Source organism: Salvia miltiorrhiza, chromosome 2, assembly GCF_028751815.1.
Source record: "Salvia miltiorrhiza cultivar Shanhuang (shh) chromosome 2, IMPLAD_Smil_shh, whole genome shotgun sequence".
Classification (NCBI taxonomy): domain Eukaryota; kingdom Viridiplantae; phylum Streptophyta; class Magnoliopsida; order Lamiales; family Lamiaceae; genus Salvia; species Salvia miltiorrhiza.
Genome location: NC_080388.1, coordinates 72,171,607 through 72,196,567, shown reverse-complemented (window position 1 = coordinate 72,196,567; position 24,961 = coordinate 72,171,607). Strand labels below are relative to the sequence as shown.

The 24,961-nt window shown below is 36.0% G+C and overlaps 1 protein-coding gene and 1 long non-coding RNA gene across 3 annotated transcripts in view; one reads left to right on the top strand and one right to left on the bottom strand.

The window, feature by feature from the left end:
* LOC131008955 (uncharacterized) overlaps nt 1-24,961 on the top strand; it is a 984,029-nt gene that overhangs the window by 153,048 nt on the left and 806,020 nt on the right. The window lies entirely within an intron of this gene.
* Nucleotides 353-4,258, bottom strand: LOC131009065 (uncharacterized). The gene is made up of 3 exons (XR_009096390.1): nt 2,941-4,258; nt 1,303-1,378; nt 353-711 (listed from the first exon to the last, which is right to left on the bottom strand). It is a non-coding gene; the product is annotated as an uncharacterized LOC131009065 (long non-coding RNA).

Sequence of the window (24,961 nt, the reverse complement as noted above, 5' to 3'; positions counted from 1 at the left end):
TAAATTCTAAATTTAACTCAGGGAAACGGGGTATTACATCCCTCCCTCCTTATAAAAATTCCGTCCTCGGAATTGCATATCCGGTATTCTATCTTGTGATACTAGTCATTCGTTTCATTCATCTTTTTTTTTTTTTTTTTGGCCTTTTCCATCCTGTGATGGTTCCACTACATGACGAGAACAATATTATTGTCTCGTAAAACTTGAATCTTGCGATCAAGTATCTGGACTGATTTCTCTTCACAACTTAGGTCCTGGCTAGGACTACTTTATCTTGCTTAATCACATGCTTTCTTAATTGCGAGATGCTATACGTATTGTATACATCCACAATGCTTGGTGGCAGAGTGTCACAGCCCACTATCCCAATGACGGGTTAACAGGGGTTATGACTTGGGGTGAACAATAAGAAATGGAAATGGACAATTACTTAACATTAAAGTATATGAAAATATCACTTATAGATAAAAAGCTAGGATCATATATGATCATTTGGATACTTGTAAAACATACACATAAAAGAGAACTGATTAAGGTGGGTTACCCAATAACACGTGTAACAACTTCATAACATGGAGTTATCCTAATCAAAGTGTTTTGCAGCGGAAAACGTGTGAGATATACATATGAAGATGTATACTCAAGGTTACATTTCTTGAAATGTCAAAGGAACACCCGCTCAACATCATTCCATTCCATCAACTGCTCAACCTGCACATTTAGAAATACATGCAGGGCTGAGTATAAAAATACTCAGTGGGCATAGCCGAAAATACAACATGCATACATATATAAATTGAACTGCCATAACAGTAACACACAGGGGTTTTCTTAAATGACCTGCGCTTACTAAAATATTTCTTTCATTTTCATAAAGTCGATCGGCCGATCATTTTCCTTCATATGATCCATATCTGTCCTTTCTGTCACGCGCCGGGAAGGAGGCCTCCTTACCACGGACGCCAAGACCGGTCGCAAGCGACTCGCGGTCTCCATAAGTGTACACGTTAACCCTAGCTAGCGACCTTTGTCTAGCATAGGATCCCAATTGGATTTCCTTTAAAGTTGGCGAACCAACACAGATAGGATACATATAAAAACATAAACATTTTTGGCAGTCAATCATTTCATAAACTTTTCATTTCATAAACATTTTCATTTTCATTTCATAAGAGTCATTTATCATTTGGGCATAATAATAAACTGAAATTAACAGTTAAAATCATCTCATGCATATAATCGTATAAGAGGCCTACGACACGCAGGGGATCTCTATATACGTATAGTAAAAGTAATGCCCACCTGTATAGGCAAAGCCTGTCGTTTAACCTTATCTCTGAATCGGAATAGCAGTGCTAATCCTTCTGATGCTCGAAGCCTACAAGAAATCTATTCTCAATAGGTCTCCTTGTATCTAATCTTAAGTCATGGTGTAGTGCTTAACATTCTATGATTCACTTAGCCGGGTTTTCAAAATTTAATAAATAAATACTTGAAAATATTTCTCTTGAGTTAAGAACACCAACAATATTCTTACTCATCTTTCTTTAATAATTGGAATTATAATTAAAACCAATTAAATACTTTTATTCTTATTGCAAAATATAATGCAAATCATGTCATGTTTAGCATATAATAAGTAATTTACTTAAAATATGCACATAATAATAATATAATATTATTATGCAAATTAAAAATAATTAATCAAACTTAATAAGTCTAATTAATTAAAATAGTGCAGTTCATTTAAATAAAATCTGCATAGCTCATTTAAATAAATAATAAAAAAAAATACAAGGGCCAACCATTTTTTTTTTTAATGCAGCCCAACAAAAGAAATAAATAATCCCAACCCAATAACTAAATAAAAATCGGCCCAGTTGATTAAATGAAAATGGCCCAATCAGAATAAATAAAAAAAATCTCGGCCCAAAACTAATTAAAACCCAGCCCAACACTAATTAAATTTCGGCCCACTGGCTCAGCCCAAAAAGGGAGCCCAACAGCCAAACCTAGCCCAAAACTTCTCCCTCTCTTCTTCTACCTAAGCTGCGCCTCCCTCTCCTTAATTCTCAACTCTCTCTCTCTCGATTCGCCCCTCTCTCTCAGCCATAAGTTCTGCCGCGGCGGCTCCGTCTCCGGCGAAAGGCCGCCGGCTGGTCACCACCACACGACCTTACTGAACTCGACACCCACACATCTCACGCTGCACCCTCCTCTTCTTCCTTTTTCCCGGCGAAGAGCGCCGGCTTCCCGAGCAGCAGCAACCGCGGAGAACCCACGGCCGCCGCAGTCAGAAACAGCCACCGCCGCCTGACCTAGCTTCCCTGAAACCACCGATTCCCTCCTCCTTCCGACGACAACAGCTCGCTGCCGCCGCCAGTCTCTCTGCCTCTCGACTGCTCTCACGGCCGCTGGAGCTCGCTGGAGCAACGGCGACCACGACAGGCTCCACCTCCGCTGCTACTCCATCATGCCCGGACCAGACCACCTCTCCCTCACCCCCGACTGATCGGCTACAACAGCGACGAGCCGCTGCTGCGCCTGAACCCTAGCCACTGCCTCCATCTTCCCTTTGTTCGGTCCGACAACAGCTAATAGCCACCGCCGTTGCCGCCCTGACTCCCGACTCTCACATCCCTTCCTCGACAGACACTCTCCAAGCAGAGATACCCCACGAGTTCTATTCTTGTTTTAGTTATCAGTATTTTCATTTCATGCACATATCTTATGTTCTTATGGAGCAGTGATTGGTACACAAATAAACAAAACATAGGCAACAAAACTATCGGTTCTTATATCTCATTATCTGTATTATCATTGTATGAAACATTTACATCTCGTTGTCTTTATTGTTATGTAAACTCAGTTATAGATGGACATATGAACAAACATAAAGCTGTATATGTGTGTGTTTACTGTTATGAATTGAAGAAAAACCTTGATAGGAAAGGCTGAGCTTTTTCTTGATGTTATGCCTGAGTGTTCTACTAGTTTGAGGAAGGGCTTTGAGTTGAGCCGTTGAAATCTGAAATGGTTCGATTGCTTGATTTGTGAGGAGAATGAATTGCTTTCTGTTTCAACGTGGCACAGCAAATAATTTGTATGAATTGAGTAAAGGAGAGCTTGGATATGGTATACTTATGGATGCAGAGGAGTTATGGAGCATTTGATTGCCTATGTTCATAGGCGTATGGCTTAAAGTTTAATTGGGGTTGCTTTAAAGTGGTGGTAGTAGGTGACAGCTTATTTTGAGGGAGGTAGGTGGTATATGTTAGGTGAGGGAGTAGGTGTAGGAATAAAATAAAATAAGATAAAATAAAATAAAAAGTCTTCCAGGTTGTACTATGAAAACTGTAATAATCGTTTAGTGTTTGCTTAAATAAAAGCTCGTAAAAAAAATGCTTGAATGCTAAATTAAATAAATATGCAATGCATATAATTTAATTACTAAATTTACAAATGCTTTTGTAAATCATTTTTGTTGGAATTAAAATAAATTCTTTTTCTCAATCCGGCGTGAATCATCTTAAATCTTAAGTTCAAAATAAATTCTAAATTTAACTCAGGAAAACGGGGTATTACATTCCTCCCTCCTTATAAAAATTCCGTCCTCAGAATTGCATATCTGGTATTCTATCTTGTGATACTAGTCATTCGTTTCATTCATCTCTTTTTGTGGCCTTTTCCATCCTGTGATGGTTCCACTACATGACGAGAACAATATTATTGCCTCGTAGAACTTGAATCTTGCGATCAAGTATCTGGACTGATTTCTCATCACAACTTAGGTCCTGGCTAGGACTACTTTATCTTGCTTAATCACATGCTTTCTTAATTGCGAGGTGCTATACGTATTGTATACATCCACAATGCTTGGTGGCAGAGCCAACTTATAGGCTACAAAGGCCTAACTTATCTAGGATCTCAAAAGGTCCTATATAACGGGGTCGTAACTTGCCCCTATTTCCCGAAACGTATAACTCCCTTTGAGGAAGAGACTTTGAGGAAAATTCGATTCCCAACATTAAATTCTAATTCCGATTGGCGTTTATCGGCGTAAGACTTTTGTCTATCTTGAGTTTCTTTGATTCTTTGCTTGATATGGTCGACTTTTTCGATCATCTGTTGGACCAGTTCAGGACCTAACAACATTCTTTCACCTACTTCATCTTAGTAAAGTGGCGAACTACCTTAATTGTTTCCTTTGTCCTAAGTCACCTTCTCAGATTTGACTAGGGAATTCTAACATCAAACTTTTCTCATCATCTTGGTAACTTTCACTTAAAGATTAATGGCACTCCCTTCTGCCATGTAAACTCATTTTCTCATTTCCAAATGATTATTTAATGGGGGTTTCTAAGTTTCCATTGTGGTGGCGTTCCAACTTTATTCTTGCTGTGGCTTCTGGCACTTTAGCCAAAGCATTCACTCTCTTAACTTGAGCCTACTAGCCTTGGGGTTGGATTATACCTTAAGTTTAGTTCTAGTGCTTTCCTTCCATTTCCTTTTTCTTTACCTCCATCTTGAGGTGATGTACATATCTTGTTTGTGCGTGAACTTTTTCCTTCTCCAATTGTTGTAGTGACTCGGTGGTGAGAATCTCGTTTATTGCTTGTTCCTTCATAATATCTCCCTAGTTTACTAGGGAAATTGAAAATCTCATGCCGCGATTCATTTACGAACTTCTTTACGCATTTCTCATTATTCATTTATAATTGACTTAAATAAGCATTTTAAACTCCATTAAAAAAAAATTGATTTAAAACATTTTAATCCTTTTAAAATCCATACTTATAAAGCCTTAACTCATGCTCTATCTCATATTCTATCTCTTTACTCATCTCTATATAAATTCTCCACTCATCTCAAATCCTTAAGTTCAAGGATAAGTTTCAAGAAAATCATGGTACTAAGTCTCGATTTATCTCTCATATAAGGCTCGTCTAATCTCATTCAACACATAGACAACACAATCACATAAGGCACATAAGAAAACACAATCAAACATTATCAAAACATGCTCTGTTTTTACACTGACTCAACTTCAAAATCTAACCTGTTCTTACTCCGACACCTCCTGGACTCGAGACTCATACCAAAAGAAAGGTCATCGAGTCTATTTTCATATAAAACAAAGTAGAGTCAAAAACTCGAAGTATTGTAGGAGATATGACTGTTTTACTACAGTCTACCATATTCGGCAGTTTTGAGCAATCGAAAACTTGGATTTTTGAAAAATAGTAAATGTTGTCAAACTGGGCTCACATTTTGTGGATATCTAGATAACACAATAAGGTTAATACCATAAAATTTTGGAAAGCTAGATCACACAGGAAGCTACTGAAATGAACGACTCTTTCCCCTGCTCTCTGAAACTCTCGGTAGTAATATGCAATTTCAGTTTTGTATTTTATAAAAATAGTAAATGAAGTCCAAATGACTTGAAATTTTACCGATGTTCTCAAGACTCATGTAGAGACTTGGTATAAAATTTTCAAAGCTTTTTGACATTGAAAAACCGTCGATCACAGTAGGTCAGTAGGCCTACGAAATTCACCAAAATCTCATCTCAAACTCTTAAAATACTCAACTCAACATTCCTTCAAGGAAACTCATCAAAGCTCATTTTAATCACATATAACACTCACAAACATTCAGGCACATTATAATGCTCATCATACTCAAATCTTGACTCTCTTCTTACATCATAACCTCAAATCTCTAGTAAAACGTTTCAATGAACGCATCATTAAAATTCTCTTTTCATTTTCATGCACAAAATTACTCAATTATTCAAACATGATCTCATTCATCATATAAATCATTATACACATATAGATTCCCTTTTATCATGTACTAAACTCTAATGAAACTTCATGTATCATCATAAAACTCTTAATAAAACATGACAAACTTTCACATAATGGTCATAAAGCAATTAAACCTCATTTTATCAATCATCGACTTCTCAAAATATGAAAACTCAAAAACTCATATAAACTAAACTAAGTCAAAAATTTTCTTAGCCAACAAAAGACTTACTCAAACATAATTATACACTAATATCATGCTCAAATACATATATCTTAAGCCAAAATCACTTAAATAACACTTAGGCAAAAAGTCATAATTTTTTATTAAACTAAACTCTTTTGAAAATATCACTAATCATGTATAACCTATTGATCAAGTCATAGATCTAACATCATAGGTTACCAATTAGCACAAATCAACATCATAAAACAAGATCATATATAGATATACATGTATGTCATTTTCTTCCTCAAACTAACACTTTTCATTTTTCACTTCTCAACCTCAAGCTTCAATCTCATCCATCATTAATCATCTAGATCATCTCATAAACTCAAATCCATCATCAATACATCAATTGATCCATAGGGTCTCAACATCCCAATTTTAGGTAAACTAACCTAATAGAAAAATCTATATCTCATGGCTAATCATCAAGATATTCATATATATTAACTCGATAATCATCAATCATCATATAACTCAAGCCAATTCAAGAAAACAAACAACAAAATTTCGTAGGGTTTCAAGCCCCTAATTTTCGAAAATTTCATAGAAATAAGTTGGGTGATTTTCTTGCTCAATCATGATCATATACTCACAATTTTCCAATTTTTTTTTGTAAACTAAACTCAATCGACTTTCACATCTCAAAGCATATACTTTCACAACACACATCAATCATCAACAAACACCACATAGATCTCATTTTTTTTTCCCCAAATCAAGGAAAGAAAAAGAAAATTTTTGAAGGGTAAAGACCCATTTTTTTTTTGAAAATTTTAAGAACAAGGGAGAGGTGATTTTCTTTCTTCATACAACATCATTCAAGCAAGATTTATGGAATACATGACCACTTACCCAAATTTCTCACCAAAACTCACATTTTCTCACTCTAGCTTGGAAGCCTTTCTTCAATGATTCTCTTGAATATAAGTAGCTAGGATGTGTTTATGGAAGATTTTAGAGTGGATTGAGGTGTTTTGTAAAATTTTTGGAAGCTTCGAAGGTCTCTTCAATGGAGGAAAATGGAGGAAAGTGAGAGAAAGAGGGAGAGAGGTGTTGGTCGAAAATGATGAGTGAGTAGTGAGAGAGGATTTTGCAAGATTGTAAATGATCTTGTGATCTTTAAAGAGGATTTTGTAATCTTAAGGAAATATTGACAATTAATGCTTTGATCTCTTTCTCTCTAATCTCTACACTATCTCTCTAATCTATACACTCTCTTCAATAATCTCTACACTTGGCAAATTGTGGTATTTAGTCACATGGTAGGGAAATTAAAGTAATAGTGTGAGAAGGGTGATCAAAAATAAATCACAAAAACTATGGAAATGTACTCATTAATAAAATACCAATACATAATTATTCATGTGACCACATAAAATAATTATAGCACTAATATTAGTGCACTCACTCAATTATAATATTCCTCTCATAGGAAAAATAATTTTAAAACAAAATATATGCTTGGAAATATTTTCATTAACCGGAATTCTTTGATTTCTCGGTAAAAATAAACTGCACTTGCTTTAGAAACTTAATTAAAATTCCAAGTGCTAATATCCTCAAATAAAAATCATAATAACTTGCTCACAATGACATACGTAACAAAACTCACATAATCAATCAGTCACGTAATTTCACATAATATCACGTCAAAGCAGTCGGCAAACACAGACAAACTAGACGTCTCTCCGACCGATTTTTTTTTTTTTTTTTTTTTTTCACTCTTTCTTTCTCGACTCTATTTCCAACTCATTATTCCTATTTTCTTAATAGGACAATCAATCTCTCTGACATCTCAGTACTCTCAATAGTGTTAAGACACTATCTCACAACATAGTGAAAAGTACGGAGTGTTACATGTACTATCAAATTTAGATAAAATTCATGACTTCATGCATAATTTAAAATTCATGTGGCTCATATAAATACACTTAACTCACCAATTAAAACTTATGCACCACATTTATAAAAATTTTCCTTTAACTAAGCACATTAAAACACATATATAATGATTAAATCACATCAGATAAATCAAACCAGTTTTTATTATAAATGGATGCCGAATCCTAATTATTAATAATTAAGCCCTTAATCAGGGATTAAAAGTCGGGGTATGACATACTATCCACTTTAAAAGAAATTTCGTCACGAAATTTGTACCACAGAAAATAATTCTGGGTACTTCTCATTCATGCTAGAATCGAGTTCCCACATCGCCTTTTCTTGATCATAGTGCTTCCAAAGAACTATTACTAAGGGTATCGACTTATTCCTTAGTACTTTAACTTTCCGATCTAGAATAGATTCGGGTCTCTCCTCATATCAATTGGATTCCTAATTCCAATTTATATACACGAGATTTACTTGAGAATAAGTTCCCTCGTCCTTTTTCGGCAGTTCATTTTGCTCCTACCTCATTCCTAGGGCTCATCTACGGGGTATTCTTTTTTTCCAAAGACTAAAATAGTCATCAACCCATTTCTTGTTACCTATCACATGAATAACACTTTCCTATGAATTTATCTTAAAACTATCATAGACCAATTAACTTAAGTCCTCGTACTCGAACACTATATTACGGTCTTAGCTTGAACTCTGAATTTCTATCATAATGAGTGGTCGATATCATTTATAGGACAAAGACTAATCTCAACTAATTACAATGAGACACAATTATACGAAGCCATAGTTTGGGTAGTATACTACGTCGGTAGACTAACACTTCTTGGTCTTATCAAACAAGAGGATCTATTATGACAACTCACGAGTTGCAAGGCTCAAACTCAACACAACATCAAAGCAAGGTGTTGTAGAAATTGTTCAAGAGAATCAAAAGAATGACCAGAGGGTATGAAATGATTAACTACTAGGTCGAACAAAATGACCTCGAGTAAGAACCCATCTGGCTTTTCAACCGAAAGTTGAAACACGTGGGTTTTCAACCCAAAAGACGTCTACTGAGATTTGGATCATGTGGACTGGCCAGGTCCAACATCATCACCTCCCAGTCACACGAGAAACATCGTCCCGAACTTGAAGGGCCATGAACATACTATACATAACAAAACATAAGTTCATTATGACAATTAAACTTATCTTAAGGTTCCCTATCCTATTGATCTCAAACCCCAAAACTCTCTTAAGACATATACACACAGACATACGTACACAGGCAAAACACTCTATTCATAAAATCTATCCTGTAGCAAAAGTCGATTTGATATTCCGTCGTACTTGAACATTTGAACGTAGAGACTATGGTTCAACCTTTGATGCAACGTTTACCTTGAATTCGTCGCGTATCGTCATTCTGTGTTTTTCCTTTTCCTCGTACATATCTTTCCATTCCTCTTTGTAGTTCAAAAGAATCATTGTTTTCTTGAGGGAGCTGAAATGCTCTAAGTTCTCTTTCATTCTTCTACATTATCACCTTAGGAATCTAGATTGTAGAGATATACTACTAATCTAGTAGTCTATGTTCTTTTAAAATTGTGATCATGCAACTTATAACAATCTATGTTCTCTGGGAAAACATATGCCACTTTTCTATCATTCATCTGATCATAACATCATAGATTGCGAAAATATGCCATGAAAGGCAAAACATTCAACATTTCATCATAACCTGCTTTTCACATAAACATATTCATGAAGCATTTTAGAACATTAACATCTTTAAAACGTTAAAACTGCAGTTACCTTCTTTCCTTGATTGAGCACGATGCAATGGAGTGTTGAGCGGTGCCATATGAACCCATGTAAGTATAAAGAATCAAACTAAACTCGACTCTTTAGAATAAGGTTTCTAGGGCCAGAGCGAACGAACCGCTCTGATACCACTCTGTCACAGCCCACTATCCCAATGACGGGTTAACAGGGGTTATGACTTGGGGTGAACAATAAGAAATGGAAATGGACAATTACTTAACATTAAAGTATATGAAAATATCACTTATAGATAAAAAGCTAGGATCATATATGATCATTTGGATACTTGTAAAACATACACATAAAAGAGAACTGATTAAGGTGGGTTACCCAATAACACGTGTAACAACTTCATAACATGGAGTTATCCTAATCAAAGTGTTTTGCAGCGGAAAACGTGTGAGATATACATATGAAGATGTATACTCAAGGTTACATTTCTTGAAATGTCAAAGGAACACCCGCTCAACATCATTCCATTCCATCAACTGCTCAACCTGCACATTTAGAAATACATGCAGGGCTGAGTATAAAAATACTCAGTGGGCATAGCCGAAAATACAACATGCATACATATATAAATTGAACTGCCATAACAGTAACACACAGGGGTTTTCTTAAATGACCTGCGCTTACTAAAATATTTCTTTCATTTTCATAAAGTCGATCGGCCGATCATTTTCCTTCATATGATCCATATCTGTCCTTTCTGTCACGCGCCGGGAAGGAGGCCTCCTTACCACGGACGCCAAGACCGGTCGCAAGCGACTCGCGGTCTCCATAAGTGTACACGTTAACCCTAGCTAGCGACCTTTGTCTAGCATAGGATCCCAATTGGATTTCCTTTAAAGTTGGCGAACCAACACAGATAGGATACATATAAAAACATAAACATTTTTGGCAGTCAATCATTTCATAAACTTTTCATTTCATAAACATTTTCATTTTCATTTCATAAGAGTCATTTATCATTTGGGCATAATAATAAACTGAAATTAACAGTTAAAATCATCTCATGCATATAATCGTATAAGAGGCCTACGACACGCAGGGGATCTCTATATACGTATAGTAAAAGTAATGCCCACCTGTATAGGCAAAGCCTGTCGTTTAACCTTATCTCTGAATCGGAATAGCAGTGCTAATCCTTCTGATGCTCGAAGCCTACAAGAAATCTATTCTCAATAGGTCTCCTTGTATCTAATCTTAAGTCATGGTGTAGTGCTTAACATTCTATGATTCACTTAGCCGGGTTTTCAAAATTTAATAAATAAATACTTGAAAATATTTCTCTTGAGTTAAGAACACCAACAATATTCTTACTCATCTTTCTTTAATAATTGGAATTATAATTAAAACCAATTAAATACTTTTATTCTTATTGCAAAATATAATGCAAATCATGTCATGTTTAGCATATAATAAGTAATTTACTTAAAATATGCACATAATAATAATATAATATTATTATGCAAATTAAAAATAATTAATCAAACTTAATAAGTCTAATTAATTAAAATAGTGCAGTTCATTTAAATAAAATCTGCATAGCTCATTTAAATAAATAATAAAAAAAAATACAAGGGCCAACCATTTTTTTTTTTAATGCAGCCCAACAAAAGAAATAAATAATCCCAACCCAATAACTAAATAAAAATCGGCCCAGTTGATTAAATGAAAATGGCCCAATCAGAATAAATAAAAAAAATCTCGGCCCAAAACTAATTAAAACCCAGCCCAACACTAATTAAATTTCGGCCCACTGGCTCAGCCCAAAAAGGGAGCCCAACAGCCAAACCTAGCCCAAACTTCTCCCTCTCTTCTTCTACCTAAGCTGCGCCTCCCTCTCCTTAATTCTCAACTCTCTCTCTCTCGATTCGCCCCTCTCTCTCAGCCATAAGTTCTGCCGCGGCGGCTCCGTCTCCGGCGAAAGGCCGCCGGCTGGTCACCACCACACGACCTTACTGAACTCGACACCCACACATCTCACGCTGCACCCTCCTCTTCTTCCTTTTTCCCGGCGAAGAGCGCCGGCTTCCCGAGCAGCAGCAACCGCGGAGAACCCACGGCCGCCGCAGTCAGAAACAGCCACCGCCGCCTGACCTAGCTTCCCTGAAACCACCGATTCCCTCCTCCTTCCGACGACAACAGCTCGCTGCCGCCGCCAGTCTCTCTGCCTCTCGACTGCTCTCACGGCCGCTGGAGCTCGCTGGAGCAACGGCGACCACGACAGGCTCCACCTCCGCTGCTACTCCATCATGCCCGGACCAGACCACCTCTCCCTCACCCCCGACTGATCGGCTACAACAGCGACGAGCCGCTGCTGCGCCTGAACCCTAGCCACTGCCTCCATCTTCCCTTTGTTCGGTCCGACAACAGCTAATAGCCACCGCCGTTGCCGCCCTGACTCCCGACTCTCACATCCCTTCCTCGACAGACACTCTCCAAGCAGAGATACCCCACGAGTTCTATTCTTGTTTTAGTTATCAGTATTTTCATTTCATGCACATATCTTATGTTCTTATGGAGCAGTGATTGGTACACAAATAAACAAAACATAGGCAACAAAACTATCGGTTCTTATATCTCATTATCTGTATTATCATTGTATGAAACATTTACATCTCGTTGTCTTTATTGTTATGTAAACTCAGTTATAGATGGACATATGAACAAACATAAAGCTGTATATGTGTGTGTTTACTGTTATGAATTGAAGAAAAACCTTGATAGGAAAGGCTGAGCTTTTTCTTGATGTTATGCCTGAGTGTTCTACTAGTTTGAGGAAGGGCTTTGAGTTGAGCCGTTGAAATCTGAAATGGTTCGATTGCTTGATTTGTGAGGAGAATGAATTGCTTTCTGTTTCAACGTGGCACAGCAAATAATTTGTATGAATTGAGTAAAGGAGAGCTTGGATATGGTATACTTATGGATGCAGAGGAGTTATGGAGCATTTGATTGCCTATGTTCATAGGCGTATGGCTTAAAGTTTAATTGGGGTTGCTTTAAAGTGGTGGTAGTAGGTGACAGCTTATTTTGAGGGAGGTAGGTGGTATATGTTAGGTGAGGGAGTAGGTGTAGGAATAAAATAAAATAAGATAAAATAAAATAAAAAGTCTTCCAGGTTGTACTATGAAAACTGTAATAATCGTTCAGTGTTTGCTTAAATAAAAGCTCGTAAAAAAAATGCTTGAATGCTAAATTAAATAAATATGCAATGCATATAATTTAATTACTAAATTTACAAATGCTTTTGTAAATCATTTTTGTTGGAATTAAAATAAATTCTTTTTCTCAATCCGGCGTGAATCATCTTAAATCTTAAGTTCAAAATAAATTCTAAATTTAACTCAGGAAAACGGGGTATTACACAGAGCCAACTTATAGGCTACAAAGGCCTAACTTATCTAGGATCTCAAAAGGTCCTATATAACGGGGTTGTAACTTGCCCCTATTTCCCGAAACGTATAACTCCCTTTGAGGGAGAGACTTTGAGGAAAAATCGATCCCCAACATTAAATTCTAATTTCGATCGGCGTTTATCGGCGTAAGACTTTTTTTTTTTTTTTTTTTATGTGGTCGACTTTCTCAATCATCTGTTGGACCAGTTCAGGACCTAACAACATTCTTTCACTCACTTCATCTTAGTAAAGTGGTGAACTACCTTAATTGTTTCCTTCGTCCTAAGTCACCTTCTCAGATTTGACTAGGGAATTCTAATATCAAACTTTTCTCATCATCTTGGTAACTTTCACTTAAAGATTAATGGCACCCCTTCTGCCATGTAAACTCATTTTATCATTTCCAAATGATTATTTAATGGGGTTTCTAAGTTTCCATTGTGGTGGCGTTCCAACTTTATTCTTGCTGTAGCTTCTGGCACTTTAGCCAAAGCATTCACTCTCTTAACTGGAGCCTACTAGCCTTGGGGTTGGGTTATACCTTAAGTTTAGTTCTAGTGCTTTCCTTCCATTTCCTTTTTCTTTACCTCCATCTTGAGGTGATGTACATATCTTGTTTGTGCGTGAACTTTTTCCTTCTCCAATTGTTGTAGTGACTCGGTGGTGAGAGTCTCGTTCATTGCTTATTCCTTCATAATATCTCCTTAGTTTACTAGGGAAATTGAAAATCTCATGCCGCGATTCATTTACGAACTTCTTTACGCATTTCTCATTATTCATTTATAAATGACTTAAATAAGCATTTTAAACTCCATTAAAAAGGAATTGATTTAAAACATTTTAATCCTTTTAAAATCCATACTCATAAAGCCTTAACTCATGCTCTATCTCATATTCTATCTCTTTACTCATCTCTATATAAACTCTCCACTCATCTCAAATCCTTAAGTTCAAGGATAGGTTTCAAGAAAATCATGGTACTAAGTCTCGATTTATCTCTCATATAAGGCTCGTCCAATCTCATTCAACACATAGACAACACAATCACATAAGGCATATAAGAAAACACAATCAAACATTATCAAAACACGCTCTGTTTTTACACTGACTCAACTTCAAAATCTAACCTGTTCTTACTTCGACACCTCCTGGACTCGAGACTCATACCAAAAGAAAGGTCATCGAGTCTAATTTCATATAAAAAAAGTAGAGTCAAAAACTCGAAGTATTGTAGGAGATATGACTGTTTTACTACAGTCTACCATATTCGGCAGTTTTGAGCAATCGAAAACTTGGATTTTTGAAAAAAATAGTAAATGTTGTCAAACTGGGCTCACATTTTGTGGATATCTAGCTAACACAATAAGGTTAATACCATAAAATTTTGGAAAGCTAGATCACACAGGAAGCTACTGAAATGAATGATTCTTTCCCCTGCTCTCTGAAACTCTCGGTAGTAATGTGCAGTTTCGGTTTTGTATTTTATAAAAATAGTAAACGAAGTCCAAATGACTTGAAATTTTACCGATGTTCTCAAGACTCATGTAGAGACTTGGTATAAAATTTTCAAAGTTTTTTTTTTTTAACATTGAAAAACCGTCGATCACAGTAGGTCAGTAAGCCTACGAAATTCACCAAAATCTCATCTCAAACTCTTAAAATACTCAACCCAACATTCCTTAAAGGAAACTCATCAAAGCTCATTTTAAACACATATAACACTCACAAACATTCAAGCACATTATAATGCTCATCATACTCAAATCTTGACTCTCTTCTTACATCATAACCTCAAATCTCTAGTAAAACGTTTCAATAAACGCATCATTAAAATTCTCTTCTCATTTTCATGCTCAAAATTACTCAAATACTCAAACACGATCTCATTCATCATATAAATCATTATACACATATAGATTCCCTTTTATCATGTACTAAACTCTAATGAAACTTCATGTATCATCATAAAACTCTTAATAAAACATGACAAACTTTCACATAATAGTCATAAAGCAATTAGACCTCATTTTATCAATCATTGACTTCTCAAAATATGAAAACTCAAAAACTCATATAAACTAAACAAAGTCAAAAAAAAAAAATTTCTTAGCCAACAAAAGACTTACTCAAACATAATTATACACTAATATCATGCTCAAATACATATATCTTAAGCCAAAATCACTTAAATAACACTTAGGCAAAAAGTCATAATTTTTATTAAACTAAACTCTTTTGAAAATATCACTAATCATGTATAACCTATTGATCAAGTCATAGATCTAACATCATAGGTTACCAATTAGCACAAATCAACATCATAAAACAAGATCATATATAGATACACATGTATGTCATTTTCTTCCTCAAACTAACACTTTTCATTTTTCACTTCTCAACCTCAAGCTTCAATCTCATCCATCATTAATCATCTAGATCATCTCATAAACTCAAATCCATCATCAATACATCAATTGATCCATAGGATCTCAACATCCCAATTTTAGGTAAACTAACCTAATAGAAAAATCTATATCTCATGGCTAATCATCAAGATATTCATATATATTAACTCAATAATCATCAATCATCATATAACTCAAGCCAATTCAAGAAAACAAACAACAAAATTTCGTAGGGTTTCAAGCTCCTAATTTTCGAAAATTTCATAGAAATAAGTTGGGTGATTTTCTTGCTCAATCATGATCATATACTCACATATAACATCATACAATCTAGATCTATAAAAATAAGAATCACTTACCCAAGATTAAACAAAAATCAAAGTTTTCCTTTCTCACTCTTCAAACCAAACCCCACGGTCCTCTTGAAATCTTCAAGAATTGAAAGGTGTTCATGTTGATTTGGTGGATGAATTGATCTTGATGTGAACTTGGAAGCTTTGGTGATTCATCTATGGTGATCTTTTGGAGCAAAATCGGAAGAGAGGGAGAGAAATTGAGAGTGGCCGAATGGTGAAGAAAATGAGGAAAATGAAGTGAATTTGTCTTGCTTAGGAAGGATGATTGGAGACCAAACACTATTCACCATTTAATACTTGTCCCCCCTATACACTAATCCCTTCCCTTCATCTTCATACCACACGTCCACTTCAAGTAAGGCTAAGGAAATTAATCACATGCTTATTAGATTAACATAATCATGTGTGTGTAAGGTTGTGTAGTCTAGAATAAATCATGTGTTAAGCTACATTAATAAAATCATAAAAGACTAATTACTAATTAATGTAATGCTATAACACAAAACTCTTGTGACCAATATTTAAAATAAATATGGCACTAATATTAGTGCACTCACTTAATTATAATATTCTTCATCATAGGAAAAAATGATTTGAAAATATTTTGTTTGGAAAAATTTTCATAAACCGGCATTCTTTGATTTCTCAGTAAAAATAAACTGCACTTGCTTTGAAAACTTAATTAAAATTCCAAGAGCTAAAGTCATCAAATAAAAATCATAATAACTTGCTCACAATGACATACGTAACAAAACTCACATAATCAATCAGTCACGTAATTTCACATAATATCATGTCAAAGCAGTCGGCAAACACAGACAAACTAGACGTCTCTCCGACCGATTTTTTTTTTTTTTTTTTTTTTTAATCAAGGTTTTTCACTCTTTCTTTCTCGACTCTATTTCCAACTCATTATTCCTATTTTCTTAATAGGACAGTCAATCTCTCTGACATCTCAGTACTCTCAATAGTGTTAAGACACTATCTCACAATATAGGGAAAAGTACGGGGTGTTACATGTACTATCAAATTTAGATAAAATTCATGACTTCATGCATAATTTAAAATTCATGTGGCTCATATAAATACACTTAACTCACCAATTATAACTTATGCACCACATTTATAAAAATTTCCTTTAACTAAGCACATTAAAACACATATATAACGATTAAATCACATCAGATAAATCAAACCAGTTTTTATTATTAATGGATGCCGAACCCTAATTATTAATAATTAAGCCCTTAATCAGGAATTAAAAGTCGAGGTATGACATACTATCCACTTTAAAAGAAATTTCGTCACGAAATTTGTACCACAGAAAATAATTCTGGGTACTTCTCATTCATGCTAGAATCGAGTTCCCACATCGCCTTTTCTTGATCATAGTGCTTCCAAAGAACTATTACTAAGGGTATCGACTTATTCCTTAGTACTTTAACTTTCTGATCTAGAATAGATTCGGGTCTCTCCTCATATCAATTGGATTCCTAATTCCAATTTATATACACGAGATTTACTTGAGAATAAGTTCCCTCGTCCTTTTGCGGCGGTTCATTTTGCTCTTACCTCATTCCTAGGGCTCATCTACGGGGTATTCTTTTTTCCAAAGACTAAAATAGTCATCAACCCATTTCTTGTTACCTATCACATGAATAACACTTTCCTATGAATTTATCTTAAAACTATCATAGACCCATTTAACTTAAGTCCTCGTACTCGAACACTATATTACGGTCTTAGCTTGGACTCTGAATTTCTATCATAATGAGCGGTCGATATCATTTATAGGACAAAAACTAATCTCAACCAATCACAATGAGACACAATTATATGAAGTCATAGTTTGGGTAGTATACTACATCGGTAGACTAACATTTCTTGGTCTTATCAAACAAGGGAATCTATTATGACAACTCACGAGTTGCAAGGCTCAAACTCAACACAACATCAAAGCAAGGTGTTGTAGAAATTGTTCAAGAGAATCAAAAGAATGACCAGAGGGTATGAAATGATTAACTACTAGGTCGAACAAAATGACCTCGAGTAAGAACCCATCTGGCTTTTCAACCGAAAGTTGAAACACATGGGTTTTCAACCCAAAAGACGTCTACTGAGATTTGGATCATGTGGACTGGCCAGGTCCAACATCATCACCTCCCAGTCACACGGGAAACATCGTCCCGAACTTGGAGAGCCATGAACATACTATACATAACAAAGCATAAGTTCATCATGACAACTAAACTTATCTTACGGTTCCCTATCCTATTGATCTCAAACCCCAAACCTCTTTTAAGACATATACACACAGACATACGTACACAGGCAAAACACACTATTCTTAAAATCTATCGTGTAGCAAAAGTCGATTCGATATTCCGTCGCACTTGAACATTTGAACGTAGAGACTATGGTTCAACCTTTGATGCAACGTTTACCTTGAATTCGTCGCGTATCGTCATTCTGTGCTTTTCCTTTACCTCGTACATATCTTTTCAATCCTCTTTGTAGTTCAAAAGAACCATCATTTTCTTAAGGGAGCTGAAACGCTCTAAGTTCTCTTTCATTCTTCTACATTATCACCTTATGAATCTAGATTGTAGAGATATACTACTAATCTAGTAGTCTATGTTCTTTTAAAATTGTGATCATGCAACTTATAACAATCTATGTTCTCTGGGAAAACATATGTCACTTTTCTATCATTCATCTGATCATAACATCATAGATTGCGAAAATATGCCATGAAAGGCAAAACATTCAACATTTCATCATAACCTGCTCTTCACATAAACATATTCATGAAGCATTTTAGAACATTAACATCTTTAAAACGTTGAAACTGCAGTTACCTTCTTTCCTTGATTGAGCACGATGCAATGGAGTGTTGAGCGGTGCCATATGAACCCGTGTAAGTCTAAAGAATCAAACTAGACTCGACTCTTTAGAATAAGGTTTCTAGGGCCAGAGCGAACGAACCGCTCTGATACCACTCTGTCACAGCCTACTTCCCAATGACGGGTTAACAGGGGTTATGACTTGGGGTGAACAATAAGAAATAGAAATGTACAATTACTTAACATTAAAGTATATGAAAATATCACTTATAGATAAAAAGCTAGGATCATATATGATCATTTGGATACTTATAAAACATACACATAAAAGAGAACTGATTAAGGTGGGTTACCCAATAACACGTGTAACAACTTCATAACATAGAGTTATCCTAATCAAAGTGTTTTGCAGCGGAAAACGTGTGAGATATACATATGAAGATGTATACTCAAGGTTACATTTCTTGAAATGTCAAAGGAACACCCGCTCAACATCATTCCATTCCATCAACTGCTCAACCTGCACATTTAGAAATACATGCAGGGCTGAGTATAAAGATACTCAGTGGGCATAGCCGAAAATACAACATGCATACATATATAAATTGAACTGCCAACAGTAACACACAGGGGTTTTCTTGAATGACCTGCGCTTACTAAAACATTTCATTCATTTTCATAAAGGTGGATGCGCATCCCATTTTCAGTCTATATGATCCATATCTGTCCTTTCTGTCACGCGCCGGGAAGGAGGCCTCCTTACCACGGACGCCAAGACCGGTCGCAAGCGACTCGCGGTCTCCATGAGTGTACACGTTAACCCTAGCTAGCGACCTTTGTCTAGCATAGGATCCCAATTGGATTTCCTTTAAAGTTGGCGAACCAACACAGATAGGATACATATAAAAACATAAACATTTTGGCAGTCAATCATTTCATAAACATTTCATTTTCATAACATTTTCATTTTCATAAAGGGCATTAAACATATAAGCATTTCATAAGAACTGAATAAATAGTCAAAACATATCATGCATATATATTCGCATATGAGGCCTACGTCACGCAGGGGATCTCTATATACGTAATAATAAAATAATGCCCACCTGATTAGGCAAAGCCTGTCGTTTATCCTTATCTCTGAATCGGAATAGCAATGCTAATCCTCCTGTTGCTCAAAGCCTACAAGAAATCTATTCTCAATAGGTCTCCTTGAATTCTAATCTTAAGTCATGGTGTAGTGCTTAATATTCTATGATTCACTTAGCCGGGTTTTCAAAATTTAATGAATAAATAATTGAAAACATTTTCTCTTGAGTTAAGAACACCAACAATATTCTTACTCATCTTTTAATAATTGGAATTATAAATAAAACCAATTAAATCATAAATATTCTTATTGCAAAATATAATGCAATTTCATGACATGGTTAGCATATAAGTAATTACTTAAAATATGCACTTCATAATAATAATATTATTATGCTAATTATCTTTAAAATAATTAATCAAACTTAATAAGTCTAATTAATTAAAATAGTGTATCTCCTTTAAATAAAAATCTGCATAAATCCAATTAAATAAATTAATAAAGGCCCAACAGATTTAAAAATTAAAAGCCCAGCTGAAACAAAAATAAATAAAATCTCGGCCCATGACTCGAGCCCACTACTAATTAAATCGGCCCACTCTCTAACAAAATTTTCAGCCCAACACTAATTAAAAACCCGGCCCAAATTTAAAACCCAACTCCTAACCCAAACCTAAAGCCCAACATCCCACCCCCTTTTCTTCCCTACTCCCTCTCTCGGTCACACTCACAACACAAACGCAGACACATCTAGCGGCTGCGCCGCCCAGCCTCCTTCTTCCTCGTTCTCTTTTCCGGCGTCGACGGATAAGCCGCCACCGCCGCCTGGACTCCCTCTGATCTCTCTCTAACTCACAACCCTGGTCAAGACTCACACACCCACAAATCAGTCCGACTGCTCGCCTCTCTCGACTGATCCGCCGCCGCCTGCTCCGACCCCGGCGAATTCACGGCTGTAAGGCTGCCGTCTCTCTCTCTCCCTCGAATCTCCTCCGTCTCCCCCTGCCGCTGTCAAGCCGCGGCCGCGTCTCCGGCGAAGGGCGTCATCTCTGGTCACTTCTCCCTTGAATCCCCCTTGGCGACGACGAGCGCCGCCGCCTCCCTCGGTCTCTCTCTCGGCGACAGCAGCAGCCGGAGCCACCGTCGCCGACACCCTCAGCAATACCCAGCCCAGACCACCTCTCCCTCTCCAGCTGTGGCCGGGCAGCAGCGGCACCACCATCGCCGCCCTCAAATTCCCAGCGAGTAGCAGCCACCAAGCTGCCACCACCGCCGCCCATTTCCCTTATGTTCTCCCTCGTCTCCGGCAGTGGCTAACCACCACCACCGACCGCATCTCCTTCCCCACTCTTCACCGTGGCTAGGCAGCAACGGCAGAGCCGCAGCGCCTAGCCTCCCTCTCGACTCCATTTTTCAAAAATACATCAAAATTGGCATGCTTCATATATGTATCTATATGCACATAAATTGTATGTCTGAACACTTGGTGATTTTAAGAAATTGTTGTTCTTTATGAATGTGTATACATATGCACCGAAATGATGAGATGAAAGTATGTGAAGGTTTGATGTGTTACAATTGCAGTGTCATAACTGAATGAGCAAGTATAAAATAGATAGAGAGATTCAAGATGAAACCTCTGGTTTGAGTTGCTGAAATCTGAGTTTTGTGGCAATTTGATCCATTCGCAATATGGCTGAGCTCTGCACTTGGATTTCTTTGGGTTTGTTGGAACTAGAGAGTAACTTGAGGGAGAAATGAGATTGATCGAAGATGCTAAGTGAGAGGGAAAAGATAGATCCTTTATTGAAGTGAAATGACTTTGTAGAGAAAGGTATGGTGATGAATGAGGTGTATGGTATGATTGCAGAGAATGGTATGATTGAAAGGTATGGTGGTGAATGAGGTGTCTCAACAAAAAGCTATAAAGTTGTGGCATATGGTGGCTGATGGAGTAGGTGGGTGTAGGAGTAGATGGGAGTAATAAAATAAAATAAAATAAAAATCTTCCGGGTTGTACTATGAAAACTGTAATAATCGTTCAGTGTTCGTTAAATAAAATAGTTCGTGTAAATGATCGATGCTCAATTAAATAAATATGTAATGCATATAAATTTAATAACTAAATTTACAAATGTTTTTGTAAATCATTTGTGTTGGAATTAAAAATAAATTCTTTTTCTCATTCCGGCGTGAATCATCTTAAATCTAAGTTCAAAATAAATTCTAAATTTAACTCAGGGAAACGGGGTATTACAAAGACTATACTTTGTGATTACTAATTAATAATTATTTTATACGAAAAATAAACATTTTAGTGCTATATTAATAAAATACATACGACGAGAGAAGAAGAGTAATGAGATATGATGAGGAATGTTTGTCTTGTCTTTTGACCGTATCTAATACACTCACATCCAAATCATTTCTTATCATGAATGTTCTCATATTTTGCCTAATCACTCAATCATGCAAATCACTATTGATTTTTTTATTTCAATTTAACTTAGATCATTGAATTCATTTTTAAATGTGCATGATATTATATTCTTTCGAAAAAGTTGTGCATTATATTATATAGTTCAACTTTCTTTGTGTGGAGTGGGATTATCTTGGCAATATTTAGTGTACCCTTTTATTCTCAAATTCCATTCTTGTACTTTTTGTTTGGAATATTATCTTGATGATACTCATTCATTTTTAATCACCAAAAGTTTAATTTAATTTCAATCACTCGTTATAATATGTTGAACCCTTTATTCACTGAAAAATATTTATCAAACTTTTTCTTTTCTTCTTCTTCCTTTTTTTTTGTGATGAAACAAATGTCCACGTTCTTGGTTGACGAAAGTAGTTACACATATTTAAAGAACAAAGCAACTTATATAAATTGTTGGAAAACAATATTTTTTGTTTTTAATAGTTGGGAAACAGGTTTTGAAGAAGTTAGGTCGGCTTTAGTCAAATTAAATATGAGTTCAGTAAATGAGCGATTATGACTTATGTTCAGATTTTTTTTTATTATATTTTTTTGAAGAAGAAGAAGAAAGAGAAAAAACTTAAGGCTTTGCTTGATTGGCATAAAAGTAACGATAATTGGGAATGATATTTTTAAGAAAATAAATCATATTTTGTGTTTGAGAACACCAAGAAAATTTGTTAGGACTCTGAGTTTGTGTTGATTAATTAAATATAACTAATCAATACATGTAAAAATTAAATTGTAATTAATTAGTATGTAGTATAATTTTTAAAACTCATCGTTCTAATAACAACAATGTACATTATAAAACGTATATTGCAAATAAAAATTTATAATATATGTTTTATAATAATAGTATTTTTGAAAAATTTAACGACTATTAGTAATTTTTTTAAAAATATATCGTTAGTTTAATAATATATAAAAATATTCCTTTAAATACAAATATGAAATAAGTCTGTTGACACATATTAGTGGATCTTAATTAATCCATATAAAAAACTTTAATTATATACTCCATATTTTTGCAATGTTTAATGTCATGTTTGGTGATAACTATTTTATTATATATTTTTTTAATCATGCCTAATAGTTCAAAAGCATGAAATTACAATTGACTTTAATTTGTGAGAACAATAGATTGATAGTAGTTTTTTTTTTTATCAGGAAAGGTGTCAAATTGTATTAAAACTCAAGGTACCAGGGGTACCAAAGAAGGGTAAGGGTACAACAGAAAAAAGAATAGAAGAGCAGCAAAACCAAAGCAACAAGAAAAAGAAGAAGCACCTCAAGCCGCAGCTACAACCAGTTCGAATTATCCAAGAATACCAAAACCTGAAAACCAAGATCTGAAATCGCCAGTAGAGTTTTTCAGGTTGTAAGCCGTCTTCCAAGTCCATAGCCTCGTCTTAATCTCTCGGATCATTTTGTCTTTGTTCCATTGACCCTGGTTGAATTTGCATTCGTTTCGACACTTCCAAATGCACCAAACAATGCAGAGCCAAACACTTCTCAGAAAATAACCATCCCCCTTATCTCCAATGTTCATGAAAGCAGTGAAATGTTCCCGAGCAGAGCAATGAAAAACTGATTTTATACCAAGCCAAAAGATAACGTCGTACCAGATTTCGGCGGATTTGTTGCAGGAGAAAAGCAGATGGTTACAGGTTTCCACCTGGTTTTGACAGAACACACAGACAGCTTCCGGCGCAGGAATTTCGATATGTCTTCTGATCAAATTATCTCAAGTAGGCATCCTACCCATCAGGATTCTCCAGGCTGTAACCTTCGCCTTGTAAGGGGCTGCTGATTTCCAAATACTACTACACTCTGGAGTATAAATTTGTTGGGTGTTTGAGTAGGAGTGATGGCAGATCGCTTTGTAAGCGGAGTTGACATTGAAAATTCCATTTGAAGTAAGCTTCCATTTCCAGCCATCTGCTTCGCCAACTTTCACAGAATAATCATCAAGAAAAACTTGAAGGTTATTAATATGATGTGCATCCCTGTCTCGAATCTCCCGATTCCACTCTAACTTCTACACCCACACTCCCTCAACCCATTCCCCCATGTTTTTGATACTTGCTCCTTGATTATTGGAAAGATGGAATAATCTAGGAAAGCGGTCTCTCAGCGTCTTATCTCCTGCCCAACAGTGGTGCCAAAAAAGGATCGAGTTTCCCTCCCCTACATGTATCATCATATTCTCCCTAAACCAACTCCCTCCAACCCCCGAACTCAGACCCAATACTTTATTCCACCACCCTGAGTTTGAAGCCCTGTTTCTTTGGAGTTTGAATCCACCATCATCCCATTCGATCTCTCCTTTGCTTGCCATCATCACCCTAGCCCAAAGAGACTCCCTCTCAGAAAAGAATCTCCAGATCCATTTGACCATGAGAGCTTTATTGAACTTTTCAAGATCTTTGATTCCAAGTCCTCCATTTTCAAAATCGGCACAGATGGTGTCCCATTTGATCCAATGAATCTTCCTCGGCTCACCACAATCCCCTCCCCAAATGAAGTTGCTCAAAATGGATCGAATACCTGCAAAGATGCGTCTAGGAATGATAGAGAACGACAAATGGTAGATCGGAATGGAGCAAAGAACCGATCTAACAAGAGTAATCC